General features: G+C 38.2%; 1 protein-coding gene across 3 annotated transcripts in view; it reads left to right on the plus strand.

Moving 5' to 3' along the window:
• The window catches only part of AUH (AU RNA binding methylglutaconyl-CoA hydratase), a 399,227-nt gene that overhangs the window by 57,651 nt on the left and 329,251 nt on the right, over window positions 1-12,325 (plus strand). The window lies entirely within an intron of this gene.

A 12,325-nucleotide genomic window follows, 5' to 3' on the forward strand; every position in this document is an offset into this window, starting at 1 on the left:
GGCAGCTATTGGTTACTGGCTATGAACTTCCTTGTTTTAGTCCGGTCGTACCTCATCACGTACGAATCCGTTGGACTTTGGTTGATCGTGTGTAGGCAAGTCCGTTCATTCGGAAAGTCCGCCAGACAAAGTCTGCCGTAAAGTCCGCTCGTGTGTACGCGGCATTAGATATTACCTATATGAGATTTTAGAATCATGTTTTTTTTTTATTTTAACGCTGCACTATTCTGTATTTTGATAGGGATGCATGCAAATGCCCTGTAACTGTGTGTAATGGAAAATTTAACCATGTAAATGAAAGTCATGACATCAACATTGGAAACTGCACTTCATTCTATAACGGAGTTGTTATGTAAAAGTGAAAAAAAAAATGAAACAATAGAAAGACAAGGGTAAGTGATATTTGTAGGTGGCCACATACTGTATGAGATCCAAGCATAGTCAAGTATTAATGAGATGATTCTCCATGGTAAAAATTCACACTGGTTAGCAGCTGATAGAGGTTAGAAAATACAATCTTATCTTCCACTGATGAGGGCTTACTGACCAGCACTAAGAAGGTTTCTAAACAGGGAGGCCATAAAAAAGGATGGAGCCCTCTTCCAAAAACTGGACATGTTCTTGGGTCTGTGCTATCTTTGTTTAGGCATCATACAGTATTGGCATCTACTTTCTTCCTCCGAATGATGCAGTCATGAAAGTACTTGTATCTGTAGAGTAGTCTTTATATTCTGGGCTGTGTGTACATGTGTCACAAAGATTAGCCCCCTGCCACTGCCTCTCAGGCTTCTTTGTTACAGCAGACTACTGACATTCTCCCAGATTGCACCTCTCAGCTGGGTGCAGAGCAAAATATTACAGCGCACACATGCAAAAAAGACATTTACCTCCAGCAGGGCTAGTTTAAAACACCTAGACAATTTAAAAAAAATATTATTTATCAAAAAATATGGGGATTTGGTCACACCATATTGCTATATGGTGCTAAGCCCACTTACTGCGTCAAAGTACCCCATGATTAGTGGGTCCTACACTATCCATGGATTGGGAGATCCTGCTTCTCTGAACCATGAGAGCAATACACTCTTCTATATGGGAGATCTTTGAGGTCTCTACCCATGACACATGGGGGGGGGGGGGGGATTGAATACAAATGTACACCACACTTTTCAGATATTTATTTGTAAAAAAAAATGAAAAACATTTATCATTTTCCTTCCACTTCACAATTATATGCCACTTTGTTGGTTTATCACATAAAATCCCAATAAAATACATTTATGCTTTTGGTTGTAACATGACAAAATGTGGAAAATTTCAAGGGGTATGAATACTTTTTTCAAGGCACTTTAAACAATGCTGAGCTCCGTCCTGTCAGCGGGGATGTGATTGGATTTTCTTCCCTGCAAATCAAGGAATAAAATCCAGCACATCCTGTAGTGAAGGCACCACACACAGTACACAAAAACACTTGTTAGGCACACATTTAACCCTTTTATTTTTATTTTTTTTCCTATGTGCCATTTATTATTGTACTTAGTGCGGGCGGGCGGGCGGGCTGGCTGCCTGGCTAGCAGTTAAATTTTACTTTTGTACTAATGGTAAATCAATCAATTAGAATTTGGAATGTCAAGGGAAGGAATAATGCTTTAAAAAGACAATCTGTCTTTGATTATTTCCTCTTTCCGCCCTGCCCTCGTCTGTCTGCAGGAGACGCACGCCACAAGCAATGTGACTAGATTTTTGAAACGTCGTTATGTTCGAGAAGCATACCATTCGGTTTTTACCTCCTATTCAATGGGGGTCTCTATTTTAGTATACACTGGCATAGTGTTCTCATGTAGTAGGACTATGGTAGACGTAAACGGCAAATATATTTTTTTACAATGCAAGCTGGATGAACTTGAGTTAATATTCGCTGATATATATATATTCCAGAAATACTTTGTCCGCTTATTTCCTTTGCAGAGGCCTCTTCTCAGGTGCCAATATTGGTACTTGGAGATTTCAATAATGTAATTGATCTGAAGCGGGACAGATGCCCAGCTCCAAGGTCAATGACCTCTGAGCATCATTCCCCTTTTGGAAGTCTATGCAGGGAATTAGGGCTCTACGACATGTGGAGGAGATTACATCCTAAAGAATATGCTTATACATGCTATTCTAAAACACACAATTCACTATTAAGAATTGATTTAGTTCTGTGCAGATTTTGTACCATGCATAGTAGATGTTGGTATAGAACAGTGATGGTGAACCTTGGCACCCCAGATGTTTTGGAACTACATTTTGCATGATGCTCATGCACTCTGCAGTGTAGTTGAGCATCATGGGAAATGTAGTTCCAAAACATCTGGGGTGCCAAGGTTCGCCATCACTGGTATAGAACCTTGAGGAATTTCAGATCACTCCCCTCTGATAGTCAGCTTAACATCAGGGCATCGGGTGTCTAATCTGCCATGGGGGTTGAACCCCTTTTGGCTTGAACTATTTCCCAAAGAGGATGTTATTGCTGCTTGCATTATGGACTTTCGGTCTTTTAATTTGGGCTCTGCTCCCATACAGGTTTTATGGGATGCTCTCAAGGCCTACCATCGGGGACTGTTATCCAAAAAATTAGTGCTGCTTTCCGTAGAGGGCTCGAACTTGCAGTGGCGGCCCTATATATCCAGGATGCCTCTCCTGATGCCCAACAGGAATGGCTTTCATCTCAAAAAAGGCTGAATGAATTGTTGGAATCCAGAGCGAGGAATAAGCTTTTCTTTCAGAAGAGACTTAGCTGGGCAGAGGGAGAGGCGAATGGTAGACTGTTGGCTCAGATAGTAAAGTCTCAATCCAATCCCACACATGTCTTGGCTTTAATGAATGGAGAAGGAGAGGTTATTAACCAGACTAGCCCTATTGTATCCACATTTTAAGTTCTACTATCAGGATCTATATACTTCTAGGGCAGATTATACGTTACCTGAGTTATCTATTTATCTGGCTACCATTAATCTTCCGGCCCTTTCAATGGAAGTGAAGGAGACCCTCAACGCCCCACTTACTCTACTGCAATTGGAGAGTGCAATGGCTAGTTTTTCTAATTCCAAAGCTCCAGGGACAGATGGTCTCCCTATAGAGATCTATATAAAATATAATAAGGAGATGCTTCCTGCCCTTCTTGATACACTAAATGATGCTTTCCATCTAGGTCGGCTTCCAGACAGTATGGGTCAATCTGTTATAATAGTTGTAAGAAATTTCCACTAAAATATTAATAACGTGATATTGTGCTTAACATACAAAATATACAAAATCTATTAATACTATACATTAATGTGCAATAAACTTCAATGAATGAATAAATAGGTAAAAGTGCTCCAATCAGCCTGTGTATTGCAAATATTCCACAAAGCTTGTGCAATTTTCAAACATTAATAGTTAATTCAAAACAAACATCCATGCGATTTAGTGTTGCATCCATGCATTTCAGTGCTGCATCTATGCAATATGGTGTTAGTCCAATGTTCATACAATAAAAAGTTAAATACAAAAAAACGCATTCCATGCGATTTGGTGTTGCATCCATGTGATTCTATACAATTCAGTGCTCTGTTGCTGTGCAACGATCAAATTAACAATCCACAGATCCTTCACAATTCATTTATGTGTTATTGTGAACACAAACTAAAGTGCTGTGTGCTCATACAAGTGCTCCTCCCCAGGTGATAGCCCCTCACCTTAGGGCGTGTGACCTTGCAATTAAGCTTGGTCAGAATGCGCCTTTAGAACCTCTATGGGTTCAAAGTTATATGCAGGGTCCTGGATAGATTTGCACTGGTGCCTCTGTTCCTCACAGCAGTCCCGTTTGTACCTCAATATATCAACACAAAAAGGACTTCATGGTGCAGCATGTACTAAATTTATTAAAATCATAAACAAATCCTGCAATGGGTACTCACAGTAACAAGGCGCTTAAGGACGCCACACTGAAACAGCAGAAACGAACGGGCAACAGTGACCGGTATGGGGTGGCGTGCTAATCTTTCCCAACAGGTTGTATGTATAACGTTCCGTCCTGTCCCCTTCCCCAATTTGGTTTAACTATTTTGCATGGTTATGAGACATGCGTAACGTTAGCAGCTGATCATTTGCAAAGATACACTATTTTGGAGACCAGATTTGGTCAATTACCTGGAGGCTCACAGGACTACAAATTAGCATTCTGTTATAATAGTTATACCTAAAAAAGATAAAAACCTGTTACACCCTGAATCCTATAGACCAGTTTCCTTATCGTCTACACATGTTAAAATTCTTGCCAAAGTACTCGCTACCAGATTAAACAAGGTTATTAAACCTATTATTCACTCAGATCAGGTAGGATTTATGCCCAATATGTCAACAGCAGTTAATATTAGACGTGCATATTTAAATATGTAGGTTCCGGTCCCGGATAATCCAAATCGTGCCTTTTTGGCACTAGATGCCATAAAGGCCTTCAATGGTGTTGAAAGGCCTTATTTATGGGCTATTCTGGAAAAATTCGAGCTTGGTTCTAATTTTTGCCAATGGGTACGGTTGTTTGTATGCAGCTCCTATGGCATCAGTTAGGGTTAACAGCCTCCAATCTTCGAGTTCCAGACTTTGCCGAGGCACTAGGCAGGGGTGCCCATTGTCCCCCCTGCTCTTTGCCCTAGCTATAGAGCCCTTGGCTTGTCTTATGCTGGCTTCATGTGATGTTACCAGTCTGATTAGGGGAGACATGGAGGAAAAGGTATCATTATATGCAGACTATCTTCTTTTTGACCAACATCCGCTCATCTTTACCTGCAATAATGAAATACCTTAAGGCGTTTTGTAGGTTTTCTGGGTTAGGTATAAATTGGTAGAAGTCCACGTTGATGCCCTTAGATCTCCCCCAGGACCCACTACCATCCTCACTTTCTCAGATCAGGGTTGTGTCTTCTATAAAATATTTGGGTATAGCTATTTCTGATTCTCCTCAGTCGTATATTGTAGACAACATACTTCCACTACTCGCTAGATTCCAAGACCAAAGTAAAATCTGGAATAAACTCCCTCTCTCGTTAATAGGCTGTATTATTCTAATTAAGATGATATGGATGTCTCAGCTTCTGTATTTCTTACATAATGCTCCGATCTGGATACCTTTACGGATTTTTACTAAGATTAATAGTATATTTAGGCGTTTTAATATGGCAGAATAAAACCCCCCATATTTAAATTGGAGACTCTTCAACATCCCAAAAATGCGGGTGGACTGGCAGTTCCTAACCCAAGGATATATTTCTTTGCATCACAACTACAGCATTTTGCTGGAAGGGAGCTTGAACAGCTACCCCTTCCTGCTCGATGATTATTTTCCTATGTATCTAAGGGTCGGTCACCACTATATGTTCTAGCCGGGGTAAGAGGGGGTGTTTCGTGTACGGATATGCCCACCTGTAAGTTAATGTGTAAAGTATGGGATACAGTCAAAAAAATGATGGGTATTTCATACCCCAATAGATATACTCCGATATGGGAAAATGATAGACTCCCCCAACTTTCAGTTCTTTGGGCCTTTTCAGAGGTGGCAAAAATCAGAAATAACATTGTTAGTTCAGCTGCATGAGAACGGTTTACTTAAGTCCTTTGAAGAGTTAAAGTGAGAGTTCCCTTTACAATCGAATTGGGGTTTTATCAGTTCCTTCAATTGAGACATGCTCTGCATACTCCATATCATCCATTTGTCCGCTAAAATACTCTTTCCCCCTACCCCTGTTTTTGACAAGATTGTACAAGCAAGGATAACAAAAGGTCTTACCTCTGTCACATATAGGGTTTCTGTTTGAAACCATCCGCACCTCTCCAGTCTCTTTATCCTTCATTCATAGGACTTATAGAACTCCTCACTTTTTGCATACCATTGGCCTGAGATCTGAGCCAGCCTGTGCTAGATGTGGTAACACAGGTACGTTGATGCATCTTCTCTGGCGGTGTCCTAAACTCCAGAGATACTGGGCGGGGGTGATTGGTAGACTAAATGGGCTACTGGATATCAATAACTCGGCTGAACAACTTATGTGCCTATTGGGCTACTGTGATATCTCTACTTATACTTTTTCTATAGGCAACACTATTAGGCAAACTCTTTGACAGATTGCCCTTAAGTGGACCTCTCCCCATTCGCCGACTGTATCTGACTGTATTTCAGACCTTAATAGGATTATGATGTTTTAAAAACATACATATTTTTTTTAAGGAACACCGTGAATAAGTTTGATGCTCTCTGGTCAAAGTGGCTCGAGTCTGTCCCTGGCATCGGTATAGACCAATCTGTATTATGTATATTGTAATATCAGATATTGGTCTGTAGGTGACCATCTTAATATAGGTATTTATGGGTAAATATATAGGTTTTTGCATTTTCCTTTTTTTTTTGTGAAAGCTGTATTTTGTTGCCACCCTCAGTGCTTCTAAGCATTAAACTTTTTTCCTATTTTATTTTTTCTTATACTCCAATAAATAGGGTGGGGGGGTTTATCTTTTGTTTTTTTTTGTTTTTTGTTATATAGTGTCTGTTTGGTTTATGTGATTTTGTTTGGATAATTTGTTTGTATTGTTTTATTGTTTGCATATTAAAATAAAAAGAATCTGATTAAAAATAATAAAACCCTTTGATTGCCCTAGATATTAACCCCTTTGCAGCCAGTGTCATTAGTACAGTGACAGTGCATATATTTAGCACTAATCACTGTATTAGTGTCACTGCTTCCCACAATGTGTCAGTGTCGGATTGTCTGCTGCAATATCGCAGTTCTGCTATAAAATGCTGATCGCCGACCATTACTAGTATAAATAAAATAAATAAAAATTCCAGTATATGTATATGTGTGTGTGTGTATGTGTGTGTGTGTGTGTGTATGTATATATATATATATATATATATATATATATATATATATATATATATATATATATATATATATATATATATATATATATATAATATATATATATATGCGCAAACCAATCAATACACGCTTATTGAGATTTTTTTTACCAAAAAAATTAGCAAAATTTATGCAGAAATTAGATTTTTTAAATTTTTTTTTTTTTTTTATTGGATAGGTTTTATAGCAGAAAGCTCTATTTGTGGGGAAAAAAAATTACATAAATTCAAGTAACGCAGTGCCATATAGCAAAAAATGGCCAGGTCATGAAGGGGGGTATATCTTCCGGAGGTCGTGTGGATACTGTGGCATGTCAGAATTTATTTCTTAACAAGTTCCATTTAAAGTTATTTGAATTGGGTCTTTCGAAATGGTAACATTTATTACATGCTTTGGTTTAATTTATAAATGTATAGTGTAAATTTGACTAAAATGTTAAGGGTTTTTTTTTTGCCTATTGCATTTTTTGTTTTTTTGACTTAGCAATGAGTAGTAAATCTCACATATTATACAGTAAGTAATGAAAGCTGCTCTATTTACAGTATATTATGGTTGTGCAACAGGGCCTGTCCCAGCACAGGAAAATGTCAGCTGCAGCATGCCATAAACAGAATGGCAGTTACCAGTGACTGGCAATAACATCTGCAGTGCAACAAGGGACTTCAGCATGAATCACTGGTGCACAAAACTCCTAGTTAGGAATTGCTTTTAGAGGTACATTTATTGATGCATTAACCAAATGTCAAGAGCAAGTTGGAATTATCATGCTGCAGGATTAAATATGTAAAGCAGGCCCTGTGTTGACAGCTGTCATATGTATTTTATATTTGGTGTTGTCTTCCTTATTATCTGCAGGTACTACTGCGATATTGCACAGATTTTTTCCCAGATATAAACAGGTTTTTTTATGTTATTGCACTTCGAACCACAGCAATTTTATGTAAATGCCAGTACTGATGTCATTACAGTTATGCCTTTCAGCAGAAGATGATTTACTGGTGTTAAGTACTACTGACATATTTGGCACACAGACCACTGAGAAAATTTATACTGAAATGCAAAATGCATTTACCTCTAGTCACAGGAGATTTTTTATATATATATATATATATATATATATATATATATATATATATATATATATTCTATCTTTACATACACACACATTTCCAGTTTGCTGTAAGTCTTTTGTGACCAGTGCTGCTTCCCGATGCTCATTTTGCTTGTTTCATGTCACTTATAAAGAAAACTCAAACATCTTAATTTATTTTTACATTCTTTGAATAATGGCATGCTACATAATTGCTGTCTGCTGTTTTTTTCAGTTAGTGGGAGCCTTGTTTTGACACCCCTCCTTCCTCTTGTATCAGTACTGACCTCTGCCCTCCCCATCCCCCTCCACCTTTCATAGTTGGACCCCTTTCACACAGGTGTTCAGTGTGTCCTTTTTCTGCATTGCATTCCTATGGGCAAATGGATGTAAACAGACATTGTCCGTTTTTATATCAGTTTACATCAGTTTTCCATCTACTTTCGTTCAGGCCCATTTTTTTCAACAAGTCTGCATTTTTGTTCCATTAGCGGACAAAAAACCCCCCAGAAGATGTAAATAGATGAAAAACCGATGTAAATGGAACGGAACTAAATGGAAGATGGATATTGGCTGATGTAAACTGAATCCATTTTTCATAGCAAATACGTGACAGAATGGATGACGCTGTGTGAAAGGGGCCTATGTGACGGCGCCTGCTGCCAGAGCGAAATGCTGTCGATCATATCTAAGTAATTGTCGTCTTGCTAGATGCGTGGTCAAACAGTGGTGGGAGGGGAGGGCCCACTATCGACCATGCTAAGGAATAAGACAAGTGAGAATAACTGGGCAAATTGCTACATGCACTTTGTCGACTGGGGGACTGGAGCAAAACAAAATAAAAATATGTAGGGAGACTCATTTAAAAGAAGGCCAGAACCCTAGGCTTCCTACCAACCACTTTAACGTCACATCACTTTCTCTGTTACTTCAGGTGCAGTTTAAGCACTACCTACTAGGTGCTATGGACCCAGGCACATTCCTAACAGGGATTTAGCCGGTCTGTCTTTAAATCATATTTTTTAAAAAGCATTATTTAAAAAACCCTAGTTATTTTTATATTTTAGATAAATAGATTGACTTGCCATCTTAGCATGAAAAGGGTTTTTTAAAGCAAATCTGTGACCATTAAATATTTTTAACAAAACGTGAAATGCATTAAGTTAAAAACCTTCTGCATGCAGCTCCCTCCCCAGCCCCCCTTATACTTACCTGAGCCCGATCTCGATCCAGCTCCAACAATGGCTACCACTGCAGTCAGTGCTCCCGGTAGAAAGCAGCTTGCTATGGTGGGCAAGGGGGGGGGGATAAGGGCCATGATCGCCAGTGGGGGATTCCAGAGGAGGAGAATTGCTGCTCTGTGCAAACCATTGCACAGAGCAGGTAGGTTTAACATGATTATTATTATATTATTTATATATATTATTAATAATAATAATTCTATATAATATATATATAAATAATTAGTGTTATTGTTGTTATTAGTAATCTCAAAAGAAGAACTCATACATAGCTTCCTAGTACACCCCATGACAGCATCAACTTCAATCATATTGTCGTGATAAACTTGAAGGCATACCGAGGGAAGTTCAGCTATAGATTATGATAATGGTAGACAAAAAGAAAAAGACAGATTACCATAAAACACTCATTTAGAAGACCCACAAAATAAAATTTGATCCTTTACAGTCACTTTAAATAATCCCTTACTGACATCTATAACTGCAGGCACAGAGGATCACACCAGAACCACTGAAGTCATTATTTCTCAGCAGCCAAGCTCACCCTGCTTCTTCCGACCAGAGTACCTGCCCTGTGCTTAGACTAGATATTAGAAGGTTGAAAGGCTGTCAGATAACTGCTGGGAAGGGAAACTGGGGTGAGCTGAGCTGTTGAGAGAAGGACTTAGATGACTGTAGTGATTCTGCTGTCAACTTTGAGAATGAATTGTCACACAGTAACTGCAACTACAAAGGTCAGTAATACTTTCAGGCTTGGTTCTTTGAGCTGTCAGTGGGGATGAACATATGTTCATCTGTTTAACTCCTTATTAACCCTTAATTTACTCTAATCAGCCTTAATTAACTCTCCTCCACTTAATTATTATTTTCCTGCTTTTTTTTTTTGTTCACGTCTGGTGGATCACGTCTAAACGATAAACAATTAAAACTTTTTTTTTTGTTTGCTTTGTTAGTGAATATTTTCACATATATATATTAACATATATTTACACATTTCACATTGAAAAAGCGCCCAAAAAAAAAATCTATTTATTTCATTTGTAAATGACTTTTCAATGCTTTGTACCATTGCTGACAGCTGAAGTGTAAACAAAACAGTTGCGGTAGGTATCGGTAATTGGTATTGGCGAGTACTAAAAAAAAAGTATCGGTACTCGTACTTGTAAAAAAAATTGTATCGGCGCATCCCTAGTCAGTAGGGGCTTATTTTAAGCTTTATTTACTGCTTGTGTAAATAGGTAAATGCCTGAATGTTCATAGCCTGTCCGCATATGCACTTTAAGCTATTTAGATGTTATTGTGCTCTAACCAGTGTTGCATTAGAAATTTTTGTCTTCAATACTTTGTAAAAAATACCATTTGTCATGTGCTACTGCCATTTAAATGATTAACGTACAGTCCTAGATATCTGTATATTCCAGCTGAAGTAGTTGAGAGCTTGATGCACGTGCATTGTAATGGAAGTATGGTGGATGAACGCACGTAGACTCTACTAGAATGTAGCTGCAAGGACTGTTTATGTTTTTAAAGAAAGCGCGTGCAGAGTGATGAGTATGTTGCAGTCTCTTTGTTTACTCAGTGAGACATGGTGGATTTTACTTTTGTATCTGAACTTCACATTCCCATTTTTCAACAGCGATTATGGAAATGTTCCTTCAAGTTGAACATGCTGAAAGGGAAAATGTAAAAATGCGTTAGTGTTCTGTGATCATAATGTATTCACATAAGATAAGATTTTGTCTACGAATTACTCCTTGTACTTCAGAAGGGAAAAGTAAGCGAAAGGAGTCTTTGCCTGATGGCCATGGTTTTCATTTAGACTTATCCCACGTATTTTTATTTTTTTTCTCATTGTTATTTTTTATGTATTTTTATTAATATTAATACATTATTTGAATTACTAGTTGCTTTGTATTCACTTTTTTTTTTTTTTTTTTTTATTACAAAAAATGTTTTTAACCACTTCAGCCCCGGAAGGTTTTACCCCTTTCCTGACCAGAGGACTTTTTACAATTTGGCACTGCGTCGCTTTAACTGGTAATTGCTTAGTCATGCAATGCTGTACCCAAACAAAATTTGCGTCCTTTTTTTCCCACAAATAGAGCTTTTTTTTGGTGCCATTTGATCACCTCTGCAATTTGTTTTTTATTTTTTGCGCTATACACAAATAAAGAGCAACAATTTTGAAAAAGAACTATATTTTTTACTTTTTGCTATAATAAATATCCCCAAAAATGTTTTTAAAAAACACATTTCTTCATCAGTTTAGGCCAATATATATTCTACATATTTTTGGTAAAAAAAATCGCAATAAGCGTATATTGATTGGTTTGCGCAAAAGTTTTAGTGTCTACAAACTATGGGAAAGATTTATGTAATTTTTGGCATTTTTATTATTTTTTTTTAAATGGCGGTGATCTGCGATTTTTAGCGGTATTGCGACGCACAGATCGGACACTTTTGACACATTTTTGGGACTACTGACATTTATACAGCGATCAGTGCTATAAAAATGCACTGATTACTGTGTAAATGACACTGGTAGAGAAGGGGTTAACACTAAGGGCGATCAAGGGGTTAAATGTGTGTTTCCTCAGTGTGTTCTCACTGTATGGGGATAAGAGTAGGAGAGGAGACTTATCACTGTTACTACATAGTAGCAACAAAATACATGTCTCCTCTCCTCTGACAGCATAGGGATTTTTGTGTTTACACACACAAATCCCAGTGCAAAACACTCGTGCACGTGATCCCGCATGGCCGGCAGCGATCGCCGGCCATGTGCATTGGATCCCTCGGCATGCAGCGGTCATGCGCGCGCCCTCTGTTGGCCCTTAAAGGAACCCCGTACGGGGTTTCGCACAGGGGAGCTATTCTGTCCCCTTATATACACGTGAGCCAGTTGGAAACCGGTTAAACTGAATTCCAGACCGATATAAAATGCACTACTTAATGCAGTCATGTAAACAATACAAAACAAAATCGCTACATATAAGTAGCAGTACTTGTCTTGGCATCAGCTTCTTGTGGTCCCATGTAAGACAGCACTTATA

Source organism: Aquarana catesbeiana, linkage group LG01 (assembly GCF_042186555.1).
Source record: "Aquarana catesbeiana isolate 2022-GZ linkage group LG01, ASM4218655v1, whole genome shotgun sequence".
In the NCBI taxonomy this organism is placed as follows: domain Eukaryota; kingdom Metazoa; phylum Chordata; class Amphibia; order Anura; family Ranidae; genus Aquarana; species Aquarana catesbeiana.